Source organism: Anguilla rostrata, chromosome 7, assembly GCF_018555375.3.
Source record: "Anguilla rostrata isolate EN2019 chromosome 7, ASM1855537v3, whole genome shotgun sequence".
In the NCBI taxonomy this organism is placed as follows: domain Eukaryota; kingdom Metazoa; phylum Chordata; class Actinopteri; order Anguilliformes; family Anguillidae; genus Anguilla; species Anguilla rostrata.
In genome coordinates this window covers 47,692,713-47,716,281 of record NC_057939.1, presented here as the reverse complement: position 1 = coordinate 47,716,281, position 23,569 = coordinate 47,692,713, and the positions used below count along the sequence as shown (strand labels likewise).

Here is a 23,569-nt window from a genome sequence, read left to right as displayed (position 1 = left end):
CTTTAATGCATCCAATTAAATTGAAAAAAAAACTACAGATTTGTTAGTTGTTGTCCAAGATGATGACACAAATCTTTTTTTTTTTTTTTTGCATGGGGATTGTGTTTCTTCATCACTGAGTGATCTAATTTGGCCTCATAATAGACTACAGGAGACAACTTGGACTCTTTATCATGGTCTCAGCCAAATAGTAAGAATGTTACTCAGTAAAATAACCGTCGCGAACATGAAGTACAACTTCTTATGTTGTATCGCGATTCCAACTATATCTGATAAGCAGATTCAATTAGTAACCATCTGATGAAACCAAGTCTTTAAATAGACGGCTTCAGAAATCTTTCCTCCGATCCAGGGTTCCCACTGCCGTGTTGCTGTGTTTACATGAGCATTTCTTTCCTTAAACACCACTGATGGAACAGTCGTTGCGCAGTCGCCATTTGCCAAATATGTCCAATGGCGATATTAGCTGCCCTGCTCATAGGAGGCAATAATCCTGCCAGGGTTGCTGTAAACCAATCCATCGCTAAGATAAATATCTAATAACAGGGTATAAATATAGAACATATAAATATAGACAGAAAAAATATGTGCCAGAGCAAAAAGGGACTATTTTTCAGTCCTCTGGAGCATCAGTTTATATAACCTCATATTTTGCATGTGTCTTGTTCGGAGCAGTTTTGGTTCCCCATTTTGTTGTAAGGGGCTCCTCCCGATCCTCAGAAGGTTGTTGCATCATTTATTGTTGAAATAATATTGAAATGTGATTCTCTTACATTACAAGTCCTCTGTGAAGGGAGAATGAACATTAACATATCTTTATTTGTCTTTGCTCAATTTCTTTTAATGCATAAAACGAGAAGGGGATTTGTGGAGTTTGCAATACCTACAATTTTTTTTTTTTTTTTTTTTGTAAAATCAAAAAGAGAGTTAAGTAGCGTGGTAAGAAATGCTTCCGATAATATTGACCCTTTATTTAAGCAACATCACAACTCATTGCATCAAATTCTCAGTGTCATATCAACCCTAATAGTTTATATAAACCTAGCAATGATTATTTGCTGTGTTCCTTTTAGACATAAACCATGTGTACTATGAACAGGCATCATCAGATTGACAAGCAGTGATGTTTTACTTATACATTGGATTACTACTAAGTTCTCACATCAAAGTTATTCTTTCCATACTTTCTGTGAAATGGGGAAAGTAAAATGAGGAAACACAGACTCCCAACACTAGAAATTAAGCCAGAATCACGTCTCGAGGTATACTCCCTCTGAAATAATGTGTGGTTTACCATTCGGAGTGGCACACCCATTCATGTCTCATTTGTAACAAAGCAAATGGGAACGTGTGGTGAAACAATAAAACACATACGTCACTTGAAATCTTTAACTCAAACTGTAATGTGATGATTCATTCCAAGGTAGCTATAGATGCAAATCCCAGTTGCGCAATGGTTTACAGAATGTGGTATTTGTTTTAAATACGGATGTCTCTTGGGCATCGGTAGTCATTTAAAACGTCTTTAAATGTCCCGACGTGAAATTAGCAGATGTAATTCTGGTCTTCCATGGTCTTCTTGCGTACCGAAACCGAATGGCAGCAAATTATGACCCTGCATTGTTTTAGCTCATGTGATCTGAAACAATGTGGGGAAACGTGGTTCTGCTTCATCATATTGTGCAATATGTCTCAGTAAAAGAAAAAACTACTTAAATCGCTGGAGGATATAGAGTAAAAACCTTTTCTTAGCTTGTGATCATAATTTACTCAGTGCACATGGGCATGTGCATTAACCAGCAATCGACCGATAGTTCTGTGTTCGTTGGTTGTTTGGATTGCATGTCCACTTATAGGCATACAGTTGGCCTCAAACAAACCATCAACGGCCGTAGACATCGGTAGTCTATTACAGTTAGTATAGAAAAAAAGGGGACACAATATCCAAGAATGTGCCATAAAAATATGTCAAATAACCTCCATAATGTACTGCTGAATGTTCATATCAGCATCCATGTACATGTTTGCATTATATATACTTTTATTTGAAGGCTGAAATGGCATAATGTGTAATCCTGCACTTGTCTTTTGTGTGGAACCTCATCACAGCTGATCGTTGTTTTATCTGTCACGGAGAACAAAGAACAGCTAACTGTCAAACAGACCCCCGCCCCCCTCTTCGCCAAGATTAACATTTCATATGATTGTTCCTGACACAGGATTTTCTACCAGGGGCCCCGTGAAGGATAACCAAAAAAGGGCATGCTGCGAGTCGGTTTTGGCAGCCCTTACGAATTTTCTGAGCTTTTTTAGGCCTTGGTATTTTTATTTATTTATTTTGTGCGAACTGCGATGAACGGCTCGTGCTGCTGGCCAACATAATTATATGCAAGTTTCTCAGACCGAGCCGAACCCACTGAAGTCTTTGAGCAGCTATTGGCTAGTAATTAGGATACAGCGCGTACATTGCATGGCAGTGGCTGCCAATTGTAAACATAATAGATATGCGCGATGATTTTTTAAGGGAGGGGCTAAAACTTGCCAGTAGTTTTATTCAATAAGGATTTTGCAGTTGACTACTGCGTCTACTCTTGTGCGCTTCTGTGGCTGTTTTGAAATCCGCCAAAGACCAAACTTTACTCGCCAGCTGTGCAGGTACGTTCAAAATTTACATCCATTGTGCTATCAAGTTACATTTCCTTGCTCCAAGAGTGGCATATTCGTTTTTAATTGTACCTTTGAATGGCATAATAAGTACATATGCAGTGAAATCCTTTGCACAGTTACGTTCACCGTGGCTGGCTCTTACACGGTCTGTCTTTACTCCCTTAATGGAGTCTTAGACTCAGCATCTTAGATTAAACGTATTTGAGTCCACTTCTACAAACACGACATCCGGATATTTTACTCCTTAAATATCGACTGTGGAAGCAAGTCACGTAACATGATAGGCTACATGAAATTAAGCATCACAGTATATGTTAGTTAAGTATGCAACGTTTTTGGGGATTTTTGCTGCAAAAAGTTCTGTTAAATGACTCTATTGTTGACGGTGCAGCGTAGGTCAGATGCTATATGGGGAATTTCTGCTTTCATCAAATGTTATCGGCAATAGCAGGCGTTGCGCTTGCTTGGGTTGGAATGTTTGAGTTCCTGGATGCGTCGGCTTCTGATTGTTATCGAAGGACAGCGAGGAGAAAACTAAAAGGGCTTCTTAGACTTTTTTGAGTCTTCATTTTACTAGCACGGAATACCAGGGTTAATTAATAAGAACTGACGAGCCCGTTTCTATCTATCTGTTCATTTATTTGTCATGTGACGAATAGTATTAGGAGGAGCACTTTAGGTGGTGAAGTTACTACCTTGATTTTCTGTAGCCTGCTGTATGTACTGTACACTGTACGTCTGTGAGCGCTTGAAGAGGCATGGCAGTGTTAATACATTTACTCACGCAAGTTAAATAAATAAATAAATGAATAAATAAATAAGATACAATAAAAACGAGCTGAAAGTTTTGTAGGACCTTCATTAGCCTTCTTTGCTAAACTTTTGGGTTTTCTTTTTCAACGTGAAAAAAAGTATAATCTGGCAGATTTTTTCCACCAATGAACGTTGACAACGGGGCTGGGAAATATATTATGAACTATGAATATTTTATTGTGTTGTAAGAATTCAGATCCTGCTTTCATTTAGCACATAAAGACAATTGGGGCGTTTCATTTTAAACCCCAAAACACAGCAATAAATAAAATTTTCTTGAAAGAGTGCATGCCAGTCTATGGAGTTTCTGTTCTCGCAAACCATAATCTTTGTTGGCTGTGCTTTGTGGGTGGTGCCTTGTGGCCAGTGTTTCATGGGCAGTGCTGCATAGGCAGGGGTTCGAGAGTCTTCAGTTCATTCTGCAAATGACAGCCTTTCCATTTCATTTGGCAGGAAATTCTCCTGAAAAATCCTGAGTAATGAGTATTCACGCTCACTCGGGAGTCTCCTCTCTCTCAAGGAGCGTGGGGGGGGTTGGGGTGGACCACTTCTGTTCTCAGTTACACAGGGCTGTGGACCAGGAGCCTGGCAACCGTCCAATCGGTGGCCTCTACCCCCTTCAGACCCAGCCAATAATTAAGCAGGAATGTTTAAGACAGCACTGTTGCAGTCGGAAGAATGCGGTGATGTAAAACTGTTCTGTGGACCGATGTGCTCAAATTAACATGCATGTTTGGCTTTTACTGGTTCAAGGTTGGTGGGGGGAAAAAAATGTTCTATAAATGGTTTTACTTAAGAACCCCCCCCCCCCCACCCCCCCACCCCACACACACACGCAAGGCAATGCAGAATGCACAGAATGCTTCTTATTTAAAACCGCAAACATGGGAACAATATACGGTGACTTTTAGCCAGCATATGTAGCCTTGCATATTTTTCAGTGGAGCCAAAAGGCAGAGAAACTCTCCCGTGAGCAGGAACTGTGTTTGATCAGATGGCAGTGCTGGGGGAGCTGGAATCTGGGGCGGACCTTATAAGGAACGGTTTGGACCCGGTGACTGATGACTGGAATAAGCTGAGGAATGCTGGGCTCGGCAGGCCCTGTCCTGGGGTGTGTTTCTGCGGCTTCTGTGCTGCGGAGATGTGGGGGGGGGGTGTTGGATCTGGAGGTAATTCCGAGCAGTGATAACGCAGAATTGGCATTGGGAGCCAGGTCCCGGGGGCAGGATGTTAAGGGGCACTGCCCTCTGTTTCCGGAATTCAAGCCCCGACCACCCCCCCCCCTTTCCCCTGGTGCCAGGGCTGAAGCCGTAACCCTTGAAATGGGAGAAGGGTGGACCCGCTGGAGCACCCAGTTCACATGTTAGCAGCAGTGCCTTAATTTAATATTATACAATACGTGCAATCCATTTCATTTATGCATCTGTATTTATGGATTTTTTTCTTCTTCTTCTTTACCTTATTGCGGTCATTTGAGAATCTGTTTCAGCATTGTTGCTTCAGGTATTTATGAGTTTTCAGCCTTAGTCTGTTGGATAAAAATTAAAAATAAACATCCAAATGTCTGTGCCAATCTTTGGGTCTGTAGCAATAGCTCTTTGGCAGGACTGGATGGGTTCTGAGACGTCACTGAACCTCCATAAAGCCTAAAACAGTGGAGACCCCTTCCAAAATTATGAGGTTTCAGCTGGAAGGAATATTGAAAGAAAATGTGTGCAAATTATTAGTTTGTTATATATATATTTGTTATTTTTATCCTTCATTCGGCAAAAAGAGCGAAAAACTAAAGTTACAAATAAATAAATAAATAAATAAATACATACATACAAATAAATACATCCTTTTTTTTGTTCTATGCTAGAATGTCGTATCACATACAGCCAGTGACCTGTATGTAAATTTTGGTTTGGTTTATGTTTTATGACCTCTTGTGCATTAGGGGCTTACTGGCTTTTAAACGCGAGATCTTTGGTTTTGAAGTGTCCCGTTAAGTTTGTGCGAGGGATGACAGCCCCGGACTGAAACATCAAAGAGCGCTGGCACAGCCAGCGTGCTCTGTGTCATTTTTTCCCAGCTTTGAAATTGGGTTAGGATGTAATTTTGGTGAGCTTCATTCCATAGCTGCACACGGCGTTGTATAACATCGCCTGGGATCTGCATAGCTGGCGACGCTTGCGAAAAATGGCAATTTGAGAATTCCTCACTGGTGAAGTATGGAGAAAACCAAACCTTCTCATTTTGTTTATATAGGTCCCTGCAAATATGCAATAAGCAGTTTGCAGATGTTTTGTTAGTAATACGACTTTCTTGAAATTCCTCTCGTCGTTTTTCCTCTCTCCTTGAGGTTTTTTGTACGTCGAAGTCGTTCCTTTGTGCCCGGGGAAGGAGTCTGCGCTGTAACTTGAGTTTATGTTCTGTTTGTCATACACTGAGCAGGCGACCTCGGCAGTGGAAAAGCTCTGCGCTTCGGCAGTAACGCCAAGTCAGGGACGTGCTCCTTAGATGGTCCTCGGCCTGGAGGTTTGGAGTGAGCGAGCGACAGGCTGTTGATGAGCAATGAGGCTGTCTCCCAGGCGACGAGGAATGTCTTTTTTTCTCCTCTTCCAAAGTGGCTGCAATTAGAAGACAGGATGGACCCATCTCCTCCTCCTTGTCCTCCCCTTCCTCTTATGGAAATGCAATATATTGCAATATATGGAGTGCATGTGTACCACTACCTAGAAAACAGTATGGTAAATCTATTTCACAGCATCGTAATATGTTTGTAGTAACTTAAAGTATATATATATATATATATATATATATATACTGTATATTGTGAAATGCAGTATCTTGGCAACATATTTTACTTCAGTAAATTGCAGTATATTCTGGGATATTGTGGTAAACTGATACATTTCTGGCAGCCCCTTGCTCACAATCTTACCGTTATCAGTACATGGACACGGGCAAGTCTGCCTCTTGTCCTCTTATTTCAAGGATTCAAGGAGCGGGAAGACCCCATTTCCTGAAATGAGTGTTTCTGCATTAGATAACTCTGTGATAGTCATTCCGTTTCCCCCCGCACACAGCGTGCAACGCAACAGCCACTCAAACGGAGAGAAGAAAACCCTTTCTGACATTTTAATTTACTGGCATTCAGAAGATGCTCTTATGGAGAGTGGCTTACAACGTAAATACAAGTGCGAGTCCACTGTTGAAATTCAGGGTGAATAAATAACCACTCAGGCTGGAAGGGAACTGCTTAAGTAGACTAAAATTTAGTGTAGGTGACACAGGACATGCGCATGTACGATTAATCTTGGATGAAAGTTTTATCATTATGGCTGCTCAAAGATGGAAAGGAGGCTGTGGTTGTTTAGCTTATTTCGAGAAAAATTTTGTGATGCAGTTTCCATTGTCATTCATAGAGTTCCCAGTAATGCTTTCAAAGAATGGCTATTCATAAGGGCGGGTATACACAAGCACTACGTAGCACCTGTATAACCCCTACATAAGTATTCATGAATTTTATTATCGGTAACCACAAATAGGCATATCAAGCAATCAAATGTTATGGTGTATGTCAGTTGCTATGTCATTGTAATGTCAGTAATTGCATCAGTGGTGAAAGACACAGTTGCCTCTTTGCAGTTGATATAAGCATTCATGAATGTTTGTGCAGTGCTTATGAAGGGTTATGAAAAGCAACTCAGATGAGGTTCCCTTTGCTTAGATTTGAAGTGCACCCAGAAAGTACTGGTTCCCTTGATTTGATTTATGTATTAAAATCTTTGAAGTGCATTAGAGAGTTTGAGGTCAAAGTGCATTGGAGTGTTTGAGGTCAGATTGCATAAGAGAGTTTGAGGTCAGAGTGCATTAGAGTGTTTGAAGGTCAAAGGGCATTAGAGTGTTGAGGTCAGAATGCATTAGAATGTTTGAGGTCAGAGTGCATTAGAGTTAGTTAGCTTGGACCTTTAATTTTCCTTTTTGCTCTCTGCTCTGGCCTTCACAGGTGGCTGCAGTTGAAAGGACACACGTTTCTCCATTGAACACCATGATCTTTGAAGCTTCATATGCTGTTATAGCTGTACTCCTACACTGGCTGTTATAATCAATTTGATTGATCGCTGTCCAAACATGTGCCTGGAGATTGTGTGTATTTTTGGGTCTGACTTTGCCAATTTTGGTAAGATCCAAGCTCTTTGATGAAAAAAAGCTCTGTTTTTAAAGGTCTGTTTGGCATTGAATTGTCTGTTCCAGAATATCCATGAACCATTGCACAACTTTGGCTGATAGCTGCCAAAGCGATAGCTGGCTGTTTTTAAGTCTCTTACCAACGAGTGTGAGATTTTAAATCCTCAAACCAAAAGGCCTATTTTTCCATACACATACAGACACTCACACACACACACACACACACACTCACACAACCAACAAACTCTGAAACAATCACACAACACACAACACACACACCACACAACAACACTGCACACAACACACACACACACACACACGCACACAAACACGCACACACAAACACACACACATACACACACACACGCACACACACACACCTGCACACACACACACCCGCACGCACACAAAATGGCGATGCTGGCGGCCCGAGCGGTTTTCGCGAGTAAATAGCCGAGCGCGGCCTTCTCCCCTGGGCAGCTCTGTGATCTGATAAATCAGGCACAGGAAATGTCTCTCCGGCGGAGGGCTGCTCTGCGCCTTCCTGCAGTCTCTCCCCACCGGGACTGCGTGCCAGCGTCCCGACGGCCAGGAGGCTTCCTCGCGTCCCGTAAACGTGGGCGCTCCTTCGGGGGCGGGCGCGCGCGGTGCTGACGGTCCCGGGACGCCCAGGCCGGAGTTGGGCTGCTTCCATCCCCTCACCCTGACTTAGCTTTCTGAACGCCTGCGGGAGCCAGTGACGGTTCATTCCTGCATCAGACCGCAGCAAAATGGCTTCGCTAAGGGAACATGTGCAGGGCTCCAGTTACAGCTCGTGATTTAAAAATGTCAGGTTAAGGGAATGATTGAGCCGGTTGAGTAAATGAGAAGAGAAGTTGACACAGAGTCCTTAAATGGACTGGAACATGTTGTCTACCTCTGGTTTAAGGCTTAAAACTGCACAACTGATCACCCTAAAACTATGCCAATTGAAGTGCACTGATTTGGATTGCAACTGTTAGTAACAGGACAAATGTGATCTGTGAAAAACTTGACCTGAGTGTAGTGATAAAACAATTTTCACTTCCATGTAGCCTACTGTGTTTCCATAGTATGCTAAGCTAAAGGTCATTCAATGGCCTGATAAGGTCTGCTGAAAGTTCAGATGGTTGGAAATTGGGGAAGTGTGTGGAAGTGTCTTTCTCCTCAGACAGAATGGTGTCTGAATTAGATGCTTTGGTTTTGGCGTCCAGCTATTCAGTTGTAAGCACAGGATGGAACATTGTTTGAGATCCTTCTTAAAGTTTGTGGTGGGACACTGCAATTTAGCTTCCCAAAGTCATCCCTATTTAATGCTTTACACAGCTCTTATTCATAAGCCACCTTTTAGCTTTTTTTTTTGCCGAACTTGTCACACTTTGGTATGTTGACATTGTCTCTCTTAGGACAATGATTTTCTTGCTATGGCACTACAGCATTTCAGTTCCAGATCTGAGAACTGGAGTTCATGTTGTAAGTCACTCTGGAATATATACCACTTATGCAATGTAATGAAATGTAATGTGGTGTAATGGTAGTAAATGTTAACAGAGTATATTTATTTCAGTCTGGTTTTATGCTGATGATCTGATGATAAATTCTATACTGCCTTTGTGGTGGAAATTTGAAGCTGATGTTGTCTGTTGCATCCCAACAGATGAAACATATAATGCGCTTTTCCCCAAGAACCACGGTATGCACATCATCTAAGAACAGGGGTTTAGCACTTAGTGAAAATGTACCCGTAACGTTTGGCAAGAGAAATACGACAAGCTGCAAGGCTGCGTCCATGCACGGATTCGCTTTCTTTCCATCTTCCCGGAAAGTTACGACAACCTTTCACCCAAGCAGCCAACCAATCACGTGAGACTTCTGATCCTACAATAGCCCCATCAAAATACTTTGAATTAGCATACTCCCCCTCCATTTGTCTGCCTTTTCACTCATCTGAAATGAGTACTGATTGACTAGGTAGGTGAGGTTTTCACAATACTGCTTTCACATTTTTGTGCTCTGTAAATCAAGTGAAGGACAGAGCCAGTGTCAATCCATTAAGATCAGTGGAGAAGAAGAGAGAAATAGCCTGTGCTTAATCATCTGTTGTACGTGTTTTAGTAAAATGCACTCAAAATTGCCTTTGAAAACAGAAGTCTATATTATAGGCAGCCATGCTATTATTTTATACAGGTACCCAATGACCTTTTACCGATTTCTGAGCAGATAAGAAATAATACTGCTGAGTGCATGTTTTTGGCACAGTTCTCTGGCAGATCAAAAACATTATGGCAATTTCGAGGCCTTCTGCAGTTGCTCAGGCATGTCTTGCATATAATATTGGACTGAATCCAGTCTCTTATCCTACACATCCATGCACGGTAAAGGTTAACTCAGTTAAACCAGAGGGCCACAGCGTGCGCACAGTCATCAGCAATATGGCTGGCTATGATATAATGATATAAACTCTGCGAGGCATCATAGTAAATTATGATTCATGGTGATGGACACAGTAGATCCTGTCGAGTTAAAAGCGTGATCAGGAGACCTCATCTGAAGCAGGCAGCTTGCGTTTGTCATTATTGAGTTACCAGCTTCATTTGCTTTTTTATTATGTTTATAATTCACCTCGCCATGTGGTAACAAAGCAAGCAGAATAACATAGCTGTCAGAAACACTGTTTTTGAAATTATTTATTTATTTTATTTTATTTTACATAAGCTCACTGCGGGCAGAGATTTGTTGGCATGGGTGGGGTTTCAGTAACTCATTAGTTGCTACAAACGTTTAAGCTGTGCATGTATATGGAGCTGGTGGTAGTTGCCTAAAGGACCTCTTCATAGCCAAAGATCAGAATCCCTGTCGCTCGTTAACGTAGTCTGTGTATGCTGTGTGTCACACAATGACGACGGGAGGGTATGTCTATATTGCTTTCCTGTCCGGGCTAATGACTCTTCCCATGGCATTAATGTGGACACACGTCACCAGAACCAGGCTGAGGTGCGAGAAGACCGTAGACAAGGGCTCCTCTGTTCCTCTGCCTCTGTTGGGAGGTGAGGCTCCATTAGTGGTGCATTATGGGCTTGTTTAATGAATATCCCTGTGAAACAATGGAGACAATGGCCATTTGTTAAGGGTGTCTACTGGGGGCGGGGCCATACGAGGATAAGGGGCATGTCTTATCCACTCTGGCCGTGCCACCTTTTATTTGACGGACATCTGGGTGCGGGTAGGGGGGAGGGGGGCTTGGGAGAGTGAGGTTTCGAGAATCCCGTAATGCCACTTGCTAAAAGTGCTGAGGTCACAGCAGCTGTGAGGCAAACCTGCAGCAATCATTTAAACATGAATTCAGATCTTAAATATGAGAATTCTGATTTGTGTCATTTAAATACCGTGGTAATCATTCAATAAATATTTTTGGCTTGTTTCTATCCATCTTTGAAGCATGTGAGATATGTATTACGATTTTAAGAGAAGCTCCTTATTTATATGCCCCTTAGTGTACCAATAAAAACAAAGCTAATGCAAATATACACATTTCCCAATAGAGCACTTTGCACTCTGACCAAAAAAGCAACCACTGCATGTTTCTATGCCAAGATTTGTTCTAAGACAGTTCAAGAAGAAGATCAAAAACTGAACATGCTTCCAAGACTTTTGTGGAAAGGAGCAATGTGTTGGAAAGCACATTGTTCAGTCTCATAAGGCTCTCTCTCCCTTTCCATCTCTGAAATCTCTGGAAGCAAAGGCAATACTTACAGCCACAAAAAAAAAATGAAATAAATGATGAAGTTTATGGAAAATCAAATATAGCGTAGAGCTAACGGGTTTTAAACAAGGGTGGTGCGTGTGTATGTGTACGCATATGCACGGAGATGAAGCCGCTATGTCCGTGCATGTGGAAGATTTACCACTTCAACTGAATTCACCAGCCTTGCAGCCCTGGGTTCGCCGCTCTCGAAAAAAACCATCCGTCCGCCAAGCTAATAATAACAGGGAGCAGAAATATGCAGAAAAATGAGATCTCACGGCACTGAGAAGGACAGGGCTGAGGTGCAGAGGTACAGGAAGGGGACATAACTCACAGGCCCCAGAAAGCTGCGCGCTGGAATGCACGGTCTGCAGAAAAAAAAAAAGAAAAAAGAAAAACTCCAGTAGCCTATGGATTGCACTTACATCCTCAAATATTTTCTGCTGGGCCAGATAGCTCAGCAGTCCTTGTGCGACGTGCAGAGATCTCATAAGCCGTATGCAGACGAGAAGCACTGCGAGTATGACGCTTCGTTAATGAGAGCTTTAGTTATTAAATGAGATAAGCCGGGGATGATGGCGAGGGCTGGGTTATTAGAGGAGACAAGCCGCGACCAGTTTCTAATTTGAATTCCGAAAACTTCTTCTTTCGTGGCTGCTGTCCAAAATTGCCGGCGCAGATGCTCTCCCATGTTTATGAGGACATTTTTTCGGGGTCCCACCGCTCAGCACGGGGGGGCTCTCTCTCGCAGGACGGTGGCTCGCAGATGCTCGTGGGCGGGGGTGGGGTGGGGTGGGGGAGGGATTGGTCTTATCGGCGCCCGAAAGACGCGCTCGTCGAAGCTGAGGAATCCCAAATAATTTTGCTTGGTCATCCCTGCCAAGCGATACCTTTGGGGCCGTGTGCCACGCATCCAGGCCGGGACCGCCGATGCGGACGCTGGCCTATCGACCCCTCGCGCCCGGGTCGTGACCTTTAGTGATGTCACCGGAGTCTCAGCGCGCGTCCCGCGACGCCGTGTTATCTCGGCCGAGGAATGCAGGCACTTATAGGGCGAGCGATTTCGTCACTTAATACCCCCCCAAAATCCTTTAACGCGCCTTAAAACACATTCCTCGCCCTGATTTACAGCTTGTGTGTGTTTGTTAACGGCCAACGCGATGATGATCGATCTCCTGCGAAGGACCTCGAGGGTCAAACCGATGGCCAGATGATTTCCTCCTGCAGAAATTGTAACGTTGTAGTTCAGTTTATGGTGCTGCACTAACAGGTGCTGCGTTTAAGTGTAAAGGTGAGAACACTCAGCACTGGACCAGGCAATAAAGCTGATGATGAAGATGCGTGATGATGATGATGTTGATGATGATGATGGTAATTCTGGTTATTTTCAGTAGCCTTGCAAGAGTAGTGGTATTGTAGTCATGAGCATATTGTTCTGGAACTTTAAATATTTACAAAATGTTTTCATTAAAACATTTTCAAATGAAATTGACCTTCATTTAGTAGTTGTATGCTGGGTACATTTAACTGCGATGAAGTCGAAATGGCCTCAACTCTATTCTTATCTTATCAGTGAATTCCAACGCTGCTTTGCCAATTCGAAAATTTTTTTGGATGCAGTAGTATTATTCTGACTACTCAAAGCATGCTTAGTGTCATTAAACTGTTTATGCAGTAATATATCTGGTGCCTGTTGACTGAACACATCTGTTGTACATGAAAGCGGCAGACATATAATGGCATAATCGCTTCTTCTGCCCTGGATTAAACTTTTTAAATATCATTTTAACAGTGCCCTGAAGAAACAGTCAGGCAGTCACTCTCTCTTCTTTGACTTCTTTCTCTCTATATTTATACATATACGCGTGTGTGTGCATGTTCGCAGTCTTGTAGACTTAAATGTTTTTAACTGCCTCGGTAGTGGAGTGCCATGTTACTGTACTAAGTACAGTTTGAAAGACTCCTTAAAAGGCCAGACAGGAAGTAATTTCTGTCCAATGCAGAACAGGCACATGCATCTCCTCAGTGTTTTTTTTTTCTTTTCTTTTTTGGTCTGCTAGGCAGTCAGCAGCAAACACTGCTATGTGTCCATCTGAGATACCAACAAATACATTTATGAGACATCAGGAACTTTTTAGTTTTTACAACAAAAACATTTTAAGTTCCAGAAAATGTTTTTCATGAAATGGATCAAGGATTATGTTTCATTGTCATGGCATGTAAAGTGTTAAGAACATAATGCTCCATGGTGTATGATAAACGCTTGTGTAAAAGAGAACACTTAAACCCAATTTCTTGGAAGTTTTGGAAGAAATGGTCAATTACGATTGATTACAAGCTCATTTTTGTGGAAGGATTACGAGCTCGCCACACAAACGAAAGAATTTCTTTTTCTTTAAAACCGGTCTTCCATGACACATTTTTCTTTGTCTTGCTGAAACCGTCTGTTAATGCCAAGCTTTTCGTTTTATTGGACTATGAGCATGCTCCTCAATGCGGGAAAGGCGCATTCAGAACTGAGACAGAGCCTGAAGTGGAACCTCCAAAGTTTTCCGTGAAGAAGCGTCAGACGCTTTACCATCAACCCGAGTTCCTCCTGTGGAGTCTGCAGCAGAACAGAAGCTTCTGGAAACAAGCTCCTTCTGTTATTAGAAAAATATGGCAGATGCCTTTCAGAAGGGTGGGGGGGGGGGCAGAAAAGTACTGTAGAGAGGAGATTACTTCCCATTGAGGGAGTAGATCATCGAATTTGAAAGAGTGCAGGGTGACTTGGGGTAAAAGAATGTGATTCTGATATTCACCATCTTTCCTGGCTTCAGAGTGACGAGACAAATTATAGATGGTTGGCACTGGAGCAGTGCCTTCACAGATACCAGACCGTGGGGCCCATCCACGCACTGGAGCAGTACTTTCAAAGATACCAAACCGTGGGGACCTTCCACACACTGGAACACAACCTTAACAGATACTTGACCATGGGGCCCATCCACACACTGGAGCAGTGCCTTAGCAGATACCAGACAGGGGGGCCCATCCACACACTGGAACAAAGCCTTAGCATATACCAGAGAGGGGGGCCCATCCACACACTGGAGCATTGCATTAACAGCATGAACCACCCATGAGCCCAGTCAGTGTTTAGCAGAAGTTTCTACAGCTGCTTGAAAAACAGCGAATGTCCCAGTCTATCCCGTCAGCACTGGAGCCTGCTTTCTGACACGGGTTGACATCCAGAACAGTGTATTCTAGCTATAAATACGATCGGAGGACACAACAGTGAAGCTGCTTTTCTTGAACGGATTGAAGAGAAAGCAGTGTAGACACTCGGCAGACTGTTGGGCCCTGCTATAATGGGCCATGTCTTTCCTGCGGTTAGGTATTTTAATTCTCTCTTTGACAGGAACCCGTAATCAGAGGCAAAATTGACTGAGGGCAGATAGACAGGGCGGTTTTCTTGCCGTAGCATAAATCTACGGCTCCTCAGATAGACTTTGTTTCGCCAGAAGGAATGTTTTGCGGTTCCTGGGTGTGCAGCAGGCTCTCGTGAGTACAGCGCGTGGCCTGCATTTAATCAACGCGTGTACTTAACTTTCGATTAAATTCAAGCGTTCGGTTTTTCTTTTTTTTTTTAACCCCAGCACGAACACAGTTTCATACCTCAATCTTTACAAACTGTGTGAAGGAGGGGGGGGAAAAAAGACGGTCCTTTGAATGTAATTCTAAGTCACAGTGTAGGATGCCTATAGATTGATTCCAGGCCTACTCCGCCTTTGTGTTTATTGAAGTGAAAACATGGGCAGACGAGCCCTGGGCTAAACAGAAGAGAGTGTCAAAAGCAGTCATAAGCACATGGGGCCCATCCACAGGAGCTGACATGGAGGATCATGTTTGCACACGTTACACAATTAAAAATCTTTTTTTTTTTTCATTGATTTAGTGCGACATATCAATCAAATTTCTTATTTAAATGTGTTGATAAGAACAACAATGCATCAGTGCAACAGGGGCTGGAATCATCTGCTCAGATAGGGACAGTGATGTGGTAATGTTTGGCCAGAACATCTGCACATCATGCCCTGAAATATGTGGACTGTCCCCTCCGAGCGACTGTGATTTCAGTCACGTCGGCCATTGCATGAAATTGCAGGCTTTCTTATCCAGAGCGACATTATTCCTAAAGGAAATCCAAAAACGAAACCAAATCCAACGAGCGGTTCGGTCCGATTTGAAAGATGAGCGGGGCATGTGCTGTCCTGACCGCGGTGGGAAGCCCATCCCACAGAACAGCACAGACCCTTTCCCTCAGCAGCGTGTGGAAGTCTTGAGAAACCGTGACATTGTGTGTCTTGTAAACTTTCAAGAGTTTGTTTTTTCTGACCATATTTGGTCACATGGAGAAAGGCCAGTAAGCAGTGACCATTTGATGTCCTGTACAAGCATACAAACCTCTTTTTTTCCCCCTTCTGTAAGGGGATTCTGATACTTCCAATTCTGATACTTTCTGATAGGGAGTTTGTTTATTAACCCTTTAAGGCGTTAGATCATGTTAGTTATGTGTTTAGAATGTCGTTGACTGAACATTCCAGTGCTGATGTAACAATCACTACTGGTAATTGAAAGCAGTGGAGTTCTATAACACTGACTTGGAATTGTGAAAAAACGTTCCAAAAAAACTGCTCTTCAAAGGGTTAAAACTGTCTGAGGGGTTGAACTGACCCACCCCACCCTCCCCCTTTGGAAAAACAAGCTGAGCCTCATGTCACCCAAACATCTGGCAGCGTCCAGTTGTTCCCATGTCTGAAAGATGTATTTTTAATTGAGTGATTTGTAGTTCAGAATTTAATACCCTAAGTTGATGAAAATTAAACATTCAAAATAATATCTAAAATACTTGTCATTCTTACTGACGCGGTCATTAAATAGGCTGCAAAGAAAGTACATCAAATTTGGAAGCTGTCCCTTTGGTATTTTGTGAATTTGGGAAAAAATATAAATAGCCTACAGTGGAGAGGGAATGTCAGGAAACCAGAAAAAAGTTATGTATGCATTTATTACGAGAACAAAGTAATGGAATATTTCGATTATAAAGTCATGATGTAAAATAGATATGGCTGAGTGATGTTTTTTGCTGAAAGCCAGGCAGTTTTACAATTAAGACAGAAATTTAGTGTCATGTAGAATTTGCATGATTGTGACAAATGTTCTGTAAAGATTGTCCTGGTGCACATCTGTCTAGAGGAATCCGGAACACACAAAAGAAATATCTGCAAGAAAAACTATTAACAAAAACACTGTATAATAATAATTCATCGATAGATGTTCTGGAAATGTACACAAGGAGAAAGCCCTGTGTGAAGATCACGTTACATGATAAATATGTTTTAGAATATCATATTCTCCATGCACATTCAGTGCAATCCTTTTTTGCCCTTGTTCCTTATGTCAGCTGTATTTATTTCAGGATTCTGTTCCATCACGTTTTTTAATTCCCCGCCTGTGTAATTGCTGCTTGAGTATATCCTGTGTGTTCATAGTGATCCTGAGGTTTTGGCTCATTGAAAATGTAACTATGCTAGGAGCTTCTCACATATTAACATGAAACCACACTTGATCTTGCAGCTTTTTATTCTGAGCAAAATGCTCGTTCGTGTCTGGAAATATTGAAATGACTGTTGATTGCTTTTGGGTTTTTGTGTACTGTGAATGGCATTTTCAGACTTTTTAGAAACTGTTGACTGAGATTGTTTGAAAGGAAGGAAGACTACTCAATGACGTCCATTTAAAAAATGGTCTGTTTACCCATCTATCTAACCATCTACTGGCATCTGAGAGAGGGAGTGAGAGAGAGGGAGGGAGGGAGAGAGACAGAACGGACAATCCCCTTGTTTGTGCTTGGGAGTTTGCAGAGAGTGAGAGGGAGCCCCATAACTTCTCCAGTCCACCTCCTTATATAGCCAGCTTCTCCTGATGAAGTCTTTACCTGGGCCTCCGACAGGTGTGCGGGAATGTGAAATCAGAAATATGACACTCGTGCAGACCAGCGCCCCCCCCCCCCCCCCAACTGTAGAGGGACGCAACACCTCCATCGCCAGCTGGGGACACCTGTCCACACATTCTTTCTGCAAAGAAATACACTATTAAGCTGGTACATTATTAAATAGCGCACCGCTAACAAAAAGTATGGATGTGGATAACTTTTTCTAGCAGTTAAACACAGTATGATGTACCAAATACCTATGCATGCTCATTGTAATGTACCATAAGGGGTACATTAAAAACGGTGAGCTCATGGCTAAAAAGCCACTGCTTTCCAGAGGTATCCTTACCACAGCCACCCAGGAGATGGAGAGTTAACATAGGATGTGATTCACAAGACTAGTCTGGGAATGTGAACCAGTGTCTGGGAATGCAGGAGTCTCCATTTTCATCCCAAAAAATGAGAGCTCACTGGTTTTGGGCTCCCCCATCCTCTAAAAGGAAGCCTCCCCAAAGGCTCCCTTTTTCGCTTGTCAGAACCCCGTGTCGTAGCCTCTTTCTGAACGTGAGTGATATTAGCGTAGCTGCAGGTCCCAGGTGCGATCCGTCTCCTGGGGGGGATTTAGCCCCATTAACAGTTAATCTGTGCGCCATTATGCTGCGAATAACGTTTTCCAAAACTCGCCAAGTTCACCGCCGCGCTGAGTTATAACAAAGCGTTTCCCGGGAAACGGATTCGATTCGGAGCGCAGGTATCCTGTCCGAACACGTTCGGGCCCGGCAGCTGGTTTTGAGATCTGGACGCGGCTCTGTTGCTTTTTTGGCGAGGGAGAAACGTTGCGCCGCGAGCTCGGCTGGGCTCAGACGTCGGGCCTCATCCTCCTCCGTCGGAGAGTCTGATCGTTTATAAGACGCCGTCGTGTCGGTTTATCATTCACATCCAAGACAAACCAGAACTCATTAAAATATTAGTAATTTCCCTGTCCTATTATTGCATACCTATAAACGTTGCATTGCGTTTTTTTTCCCCAGTTTTCTATCCTCCCTTTGTCAGAACCTAAAGGCAAGCCTTTGTGCGCGCAGAATAAAATCTCCAGTGTTATTTGCTGCTATTAGGGCCAAATGTTGAAAATTCCACTGTGTTAATTTTAGCCGCGGTTTCGTCGCACAGTTGAATGAACTCCGGCGCGTTTTGCTGAGTGGGTTTGAAGCGATTTCTGAGCCGCTGATAACCGTTAACCTGCAGCTGGGGGAACCTTGCGGCGGCTGCTGATATATGGCGGCCAAGAGCGCGTCTGGAATTCCCTTTTTTTTTTTTTCCTTTAGGACTTCGGTGAATGTAAAGCATGCTCCCACTGCAGCGTTTTGATTGGACGGCCAGCTTCAGCCCTCGCCATAGTTACGGCAGCACTGAAGGCTAACGGGCGACGCTGCAGCCGGTTTGGCTGCAAGCCAGCGTAGGGATTTGGGACTGGGCCGTGATGTTTAGACCGGCAGGGACAAGAGACAGGAAGACTTCTTGAAGGAGCGAATCTCTCTCTGTCTCTCTCTCTCTTTCCCTCTCTCTCTCTCTCTCTCTCGTTTTCTGTGGATTCTTAAGCCATGGAAAGGGAGAAGTTGGGGAGAGGGCCCTGTGCCCAGGAAGTCAAATCAGTTGCAGATGTGAAAATTTGAATGTTTCTCCAATCTCCTTCATGTGGAAATGATTTGCTGACTTGATTTTACCTTGTGTAAGGAAGCCTGGCCGTAGCATGGGTGGGAAAAAACTCACAGTACAAACTCTAGCAGGCATTCAGAAAGAGGGAGAGAACTGAAAAGTGCGAAATAGAGTTAGGGATAGAGATAAATAAGACAGAGAGTGATATAGTAAGTGAAAGAAGTGAATGAAATAAGAAGGGAAATGAAAGAGAAGGAGAAAGGAAGGAGAAATGCAAAGACAAAAGTATAGTACTGCAGGTATGTACACCTGTACTCAGATGGTCTAGAGAAGCACGGAACTGCCACAGCTAGCCAATGGCTTATTTGAAATCTATCTTCTGGTTTACTTCTTAATGGGTAAACCTGAATGCTTTATCCTGCCTAGACTACTCAAAAGGGGAAAAATATTAATCTGTGTATGCTATCCGTTGTACAATAACATATTCAAACCATTTTATATGTTTAAAGTAAAGTTTGTTTTATTCAACTTAAGCGTAGCCATATTCAGATTTGCTACATTCCTTTGCTCCAAGCATCTCGAGTCCCCGTCTCCTCACCTTCATTTCCTTTACCGTACTTGTCTGTTATGCCCCCTACTGTTGCGGAGGCCACATTGCATTGGAAATGTTATTCCTATACTGTGTGCAGTCTTTAGTACAGTATGAGGTGGGACAGAGAAGGCTTGGTGATGAGTTCTCTGACTGTATTGCATAAATTGGATTTTGTCACTTGCAATTGTAGTATACTGGTTCATGCAGGTAGTACATGAAAGGAGAAACAAAACAACTGTTCCAACAGTGCAGTGTTCCAGTGGTCATATACATATGTAATGGTAATAGTCTCATTTTCAAGTCTCTTCCAGGGGGAATACTGACCATAATAGCCGCACACGGTGACCCAACACCCCCGTTTCTGGAGTTTTTCTCTGTTTCTCTTCATTATTCACGAGCTGTGAATCGGAAGCCATCGGAGTAAAAGGCGAGCTGTCGGCGAGGTTCAGTAATTATGGGTGTGTGTGCTCTGCGTCTCGTCTCAGACTCGGGTTTGGCCGGTTCGGCAGGAAGAGACGCGCCAACGTTCTGCCAGGGCCCGTCGGGTCGAGCTGGCTTTGGCGGATTGCACGCGCCAGCGCTGCGCCCCTCGGATCCAATCGCGCCGGGCCGCCGACAGGCTCGGCAGGCCTCTCGGTTTCTTCGACTCCGGGCCGAGGATTTATACCAGATCGACCCCCCCCCCCCCCCCCTCCCCCTGGAGCCGGGCCAACCCAAATAGCCCTGTTCCAATAAAAGCAGCCATCACACATGCGCGCTGTTAGCCTTCACCCAGCTGCTAGCCTCCGCCAGCATCTTAGCGCACCCGCACCAGCATTTAAAAAAAAAAATTAAAAAAACTTTTTAATGCCTAGAAACACAACACAGCCTCTGTGATACGGCCAAAGCCGATTTTCTTTTTCTCAGCAGTAAAACGCAGCTGTTCGCTAATGAGAACCCAAGGCCCGTCGGCTAATTTGGGAGAAGGCGCGGACCGCGGCTCTAACCGCCACTCCGAGACCGACGCACGGCCGGCACCGTGCCAACGAGATTACGGAGCCCACTGGCTCTTTCGGCAAATGGCTGGCGATGTCATTCCAGGGGGACGAGTTGATAGATGTCAGGATGGCTGTGCTGTTCTCCCTCTCTCTCTGTCATGATTTAGATTATATCATTTCTAGGGTGGGTTTTTACTATTTTGTTTTCCTGTTTTTTTCTGGTTCATGCTACTGAAATGATGCTTTTTAATAAATGTTGAAGATCTTTTAACTATTTTTCTCGCTCTCCGTCTCTCTCTCTCTCTGTTTCTCTCTCTCTCTCTCTCTCTCAGGTGCTGGAAAGCAGGCCGAGACAGGAGCTCAAGACTACAGACAGACCCCACATTCTCTCCAGGTAAGGCTACACCTGAGGTTGATCCACCTCTTACATAACCATAATCAGGGTATTCAATGTCACAGAACACTTGAGGAGTTTCACGGAATGGAGGATTACTGCGTGATATTGTGGCCTGGAGTCAGTCAGCATCTGTCCGTCACTCTGACTCATGTTTAAAAGCAAGTTTTTGTTTTCTTCACACATACAGTTCGGTGAGTTTCAGCGACCGACCGAAAAGGACTTGCTAAACAATGGTAAAAAAAATGTAGCTCAGTTATTTGTGAGGGGAAGCTAAGGACAAACCTTGATTGTCCGGTGGATTCTTTTGCTGTCTTGGCTGTACATTTTTGGCAAAAAAAAAAAAAAAAAATGAAAAGAAATCACTGTAAACCCGGGTGCAGGTGAGAAGTTCCTGTAGATTAAAATCTTTGATGATGATGATGATGATGATGATGATGACTATAATAGGATGAGGAATGTCTGGAAGGCAGCCCCAGGTGGCCTTGATGGGAAAGGGGTGCTAAAAGTGACAGCGTTCTTCCCGGGCTCATTCCCAGACTGAGGCCAAAGTGCACATAGCTGAAATACCTGCCGCACCTCTTAATGAGAGTCTGTGTGCGCAGTGAAGGATGCCAGTGTGTGTGTGTGTGTGTGTGAGAGAGTGAATGTGTGCACGTGTGTGTGTGTGTGTGTGTGTGAGAGAGAGTGTAAGTGTGCACGTGTGTGTGTGTGTGTGTGTGCGTGTGTGTGTGTGTGTTTGTATGTGTGTGTGTATAATCGAGGATGTCAGGGTGTGTGTGTGCGTGCGTGTGTGTGTGTTTGTATGTGTGTGTGTATAATCGAGGATGTCAGGGTGTGTGTGTGTGTGTGTGTGTGTGTGTGTCTCCCACCCCTCATTGCCATTCTCAGGGCAGCCCTTGTGGGGGCCCACCACTAAGGGGGATTGTTAGAATGCCTCTCGCACCTGGCTCCCCTGCACCTGGGGAGTCTAAGTTGTGACTCTACCATAACCTGCAGACACATGCACAGGTGGGCGTGTCAGCCCCCCCCCTCTGGCATAGCCCGCTGCTCCCCCCCCCACCCCCCCGCAGAGAAACGCAACCGCAAGACGTGCTGGATGAAGAAGGGAAGACTTTGAAGTGCAATCATATCTGGCTCCATGTCCCTCCTTCTCAATCTCAGCCAATGTGTGCTGAGCGTTCTGGCACAAAGTATGGCAGCCTTGCATGGCCCAGGTGGGGGCCACACATTGGTGGGGGGTTGATCTTCCTCCTCCTCTACAAAGCATTATTATTAATTCAGTTTCCCTGGCACCACCACTAGAATTTTTTTTTAGCTATGCTCACATTTTTTCCTTGACACAACTATCAGCAAAACATGAATCTCTTGTCATATTGTACACATTCAAGCATGAAATGCTTGCACTCATTTACTTTCGCTTATAGGTCATCTTCGGTCGTTGAAAGAAATGAAAGAGCAGTATTTATTGTGACTTATTGCGATAGCGTGATTCTAAATGTAGCACACCGTTCCTGATGTGTCATGCTGACTGGGGTATTAGCTGGGAGCCCTACTGATGAAAAGAGCAGTGCCGCTTGGCCTACGTAGCCTACGGCTAGCAGTGCATGTGCATCTCACAGAAATGGCAAACAGCATTGTGTGGAGGACACATATTTGAATGTAGTTGATAGTTGTTAAATGCAGCGTTGTGGTAAGTCTCTAGCATTGTTTTCTCGCTACCCAAACTCATCTGTGGCTCAGCTGCTAGCATTTCTGTGAGTCGCGTACGAGTGAGGGATGACTGGCTTCACAGTGAGCGAGAACGAGCTGTTGGGAACATCAAATGAATCTGCTGAGGTGTGAATCAGCTGTAAAGTTCCAAGAATCAGCTGTAAGTGTGTGAGTTGCACATACACCCAAGAACACTTGCAAAGCCCAAACACCATTGCTGGAAAAAAAATCCTAGGGGGATTTTTTAAATAATAATAATAATAATAATAATAATTATTATTATTATTATTATTATTAGTAGTAGTATTATTATTATTATTTTCTCCATCAGGAATGGCATAGTGTCTGGGATCTGGAGTAAAATTACAGTCAGAGTAAGAAACAGCAGTGAGGAGGTGTGCAGACACACCGACGGAACAAAGAGAACCTTTGTTTTGGCAACACGCTCGCCTTTTCTAACGGTATATTTAGTTGCAGCACATGCTTAGCTACTTCAGAAAAAGGCACTGATCCTGAAATTAGTGGGTGGCAGTGGGGATGCACGGCCAGGCGGCCTTCCTGGATGTAGATCACCGCAGGTCTCCCGTTGGGTCCAAACAGCTGCCTTTACCGTGCAATTTAGCCTGTCATTGATGAGGAAAATCAGCGCTGAACAGCAGAAGCTATGAGCAGCTGGGCCACCGCTGGTAGTGTTGCATGTCAGCCAATTCATGTGTGAAATAATGTCCGACAGCCCTTCTTAAAACAACATTACATTTAAAATACGATATAAAAAGACAAAAGCCTCCGGCATTGTAAAGGTAAACACTTCCGATGCATTTGAGTTAGCATGATGTATTGC

The 23,569-nt window shown here is 43.7% G+C and overlaps 1 protein-coding gene across 6 annotated transcripts in view; it reads left to right on the top strand.

The window, feature by feature from the left end:
- Positions 1 to 2,436: 2,436 nt before the first annotated feature.
- LOC135259887 (non-muscle caldesmon-like) overlaps positions 2,437 to 23,569 on the top strand; it is a 57,596-nt gene continuing 36,463 nt past the window's right edge. For 3 of the 6 annotated variants that reach the window (XR_010331422.1, XR_010331421.1, XM_064344799.1), the window contains exons 1-2: positions 2,437 to 2,655; positions 20,954 to 21,015. The gene's annotated coding sequence lies outside the window, so the exon portion shown is untranslated. The remainder of the gene's footprint in view (positions 2,656 to 20,953; positions 21,016 to 23,569) is intronic. The other 3 variants (XM_064344797.1, XM_064344801.1, XM_064344802.1) reach the window with 3 other exon arrangements.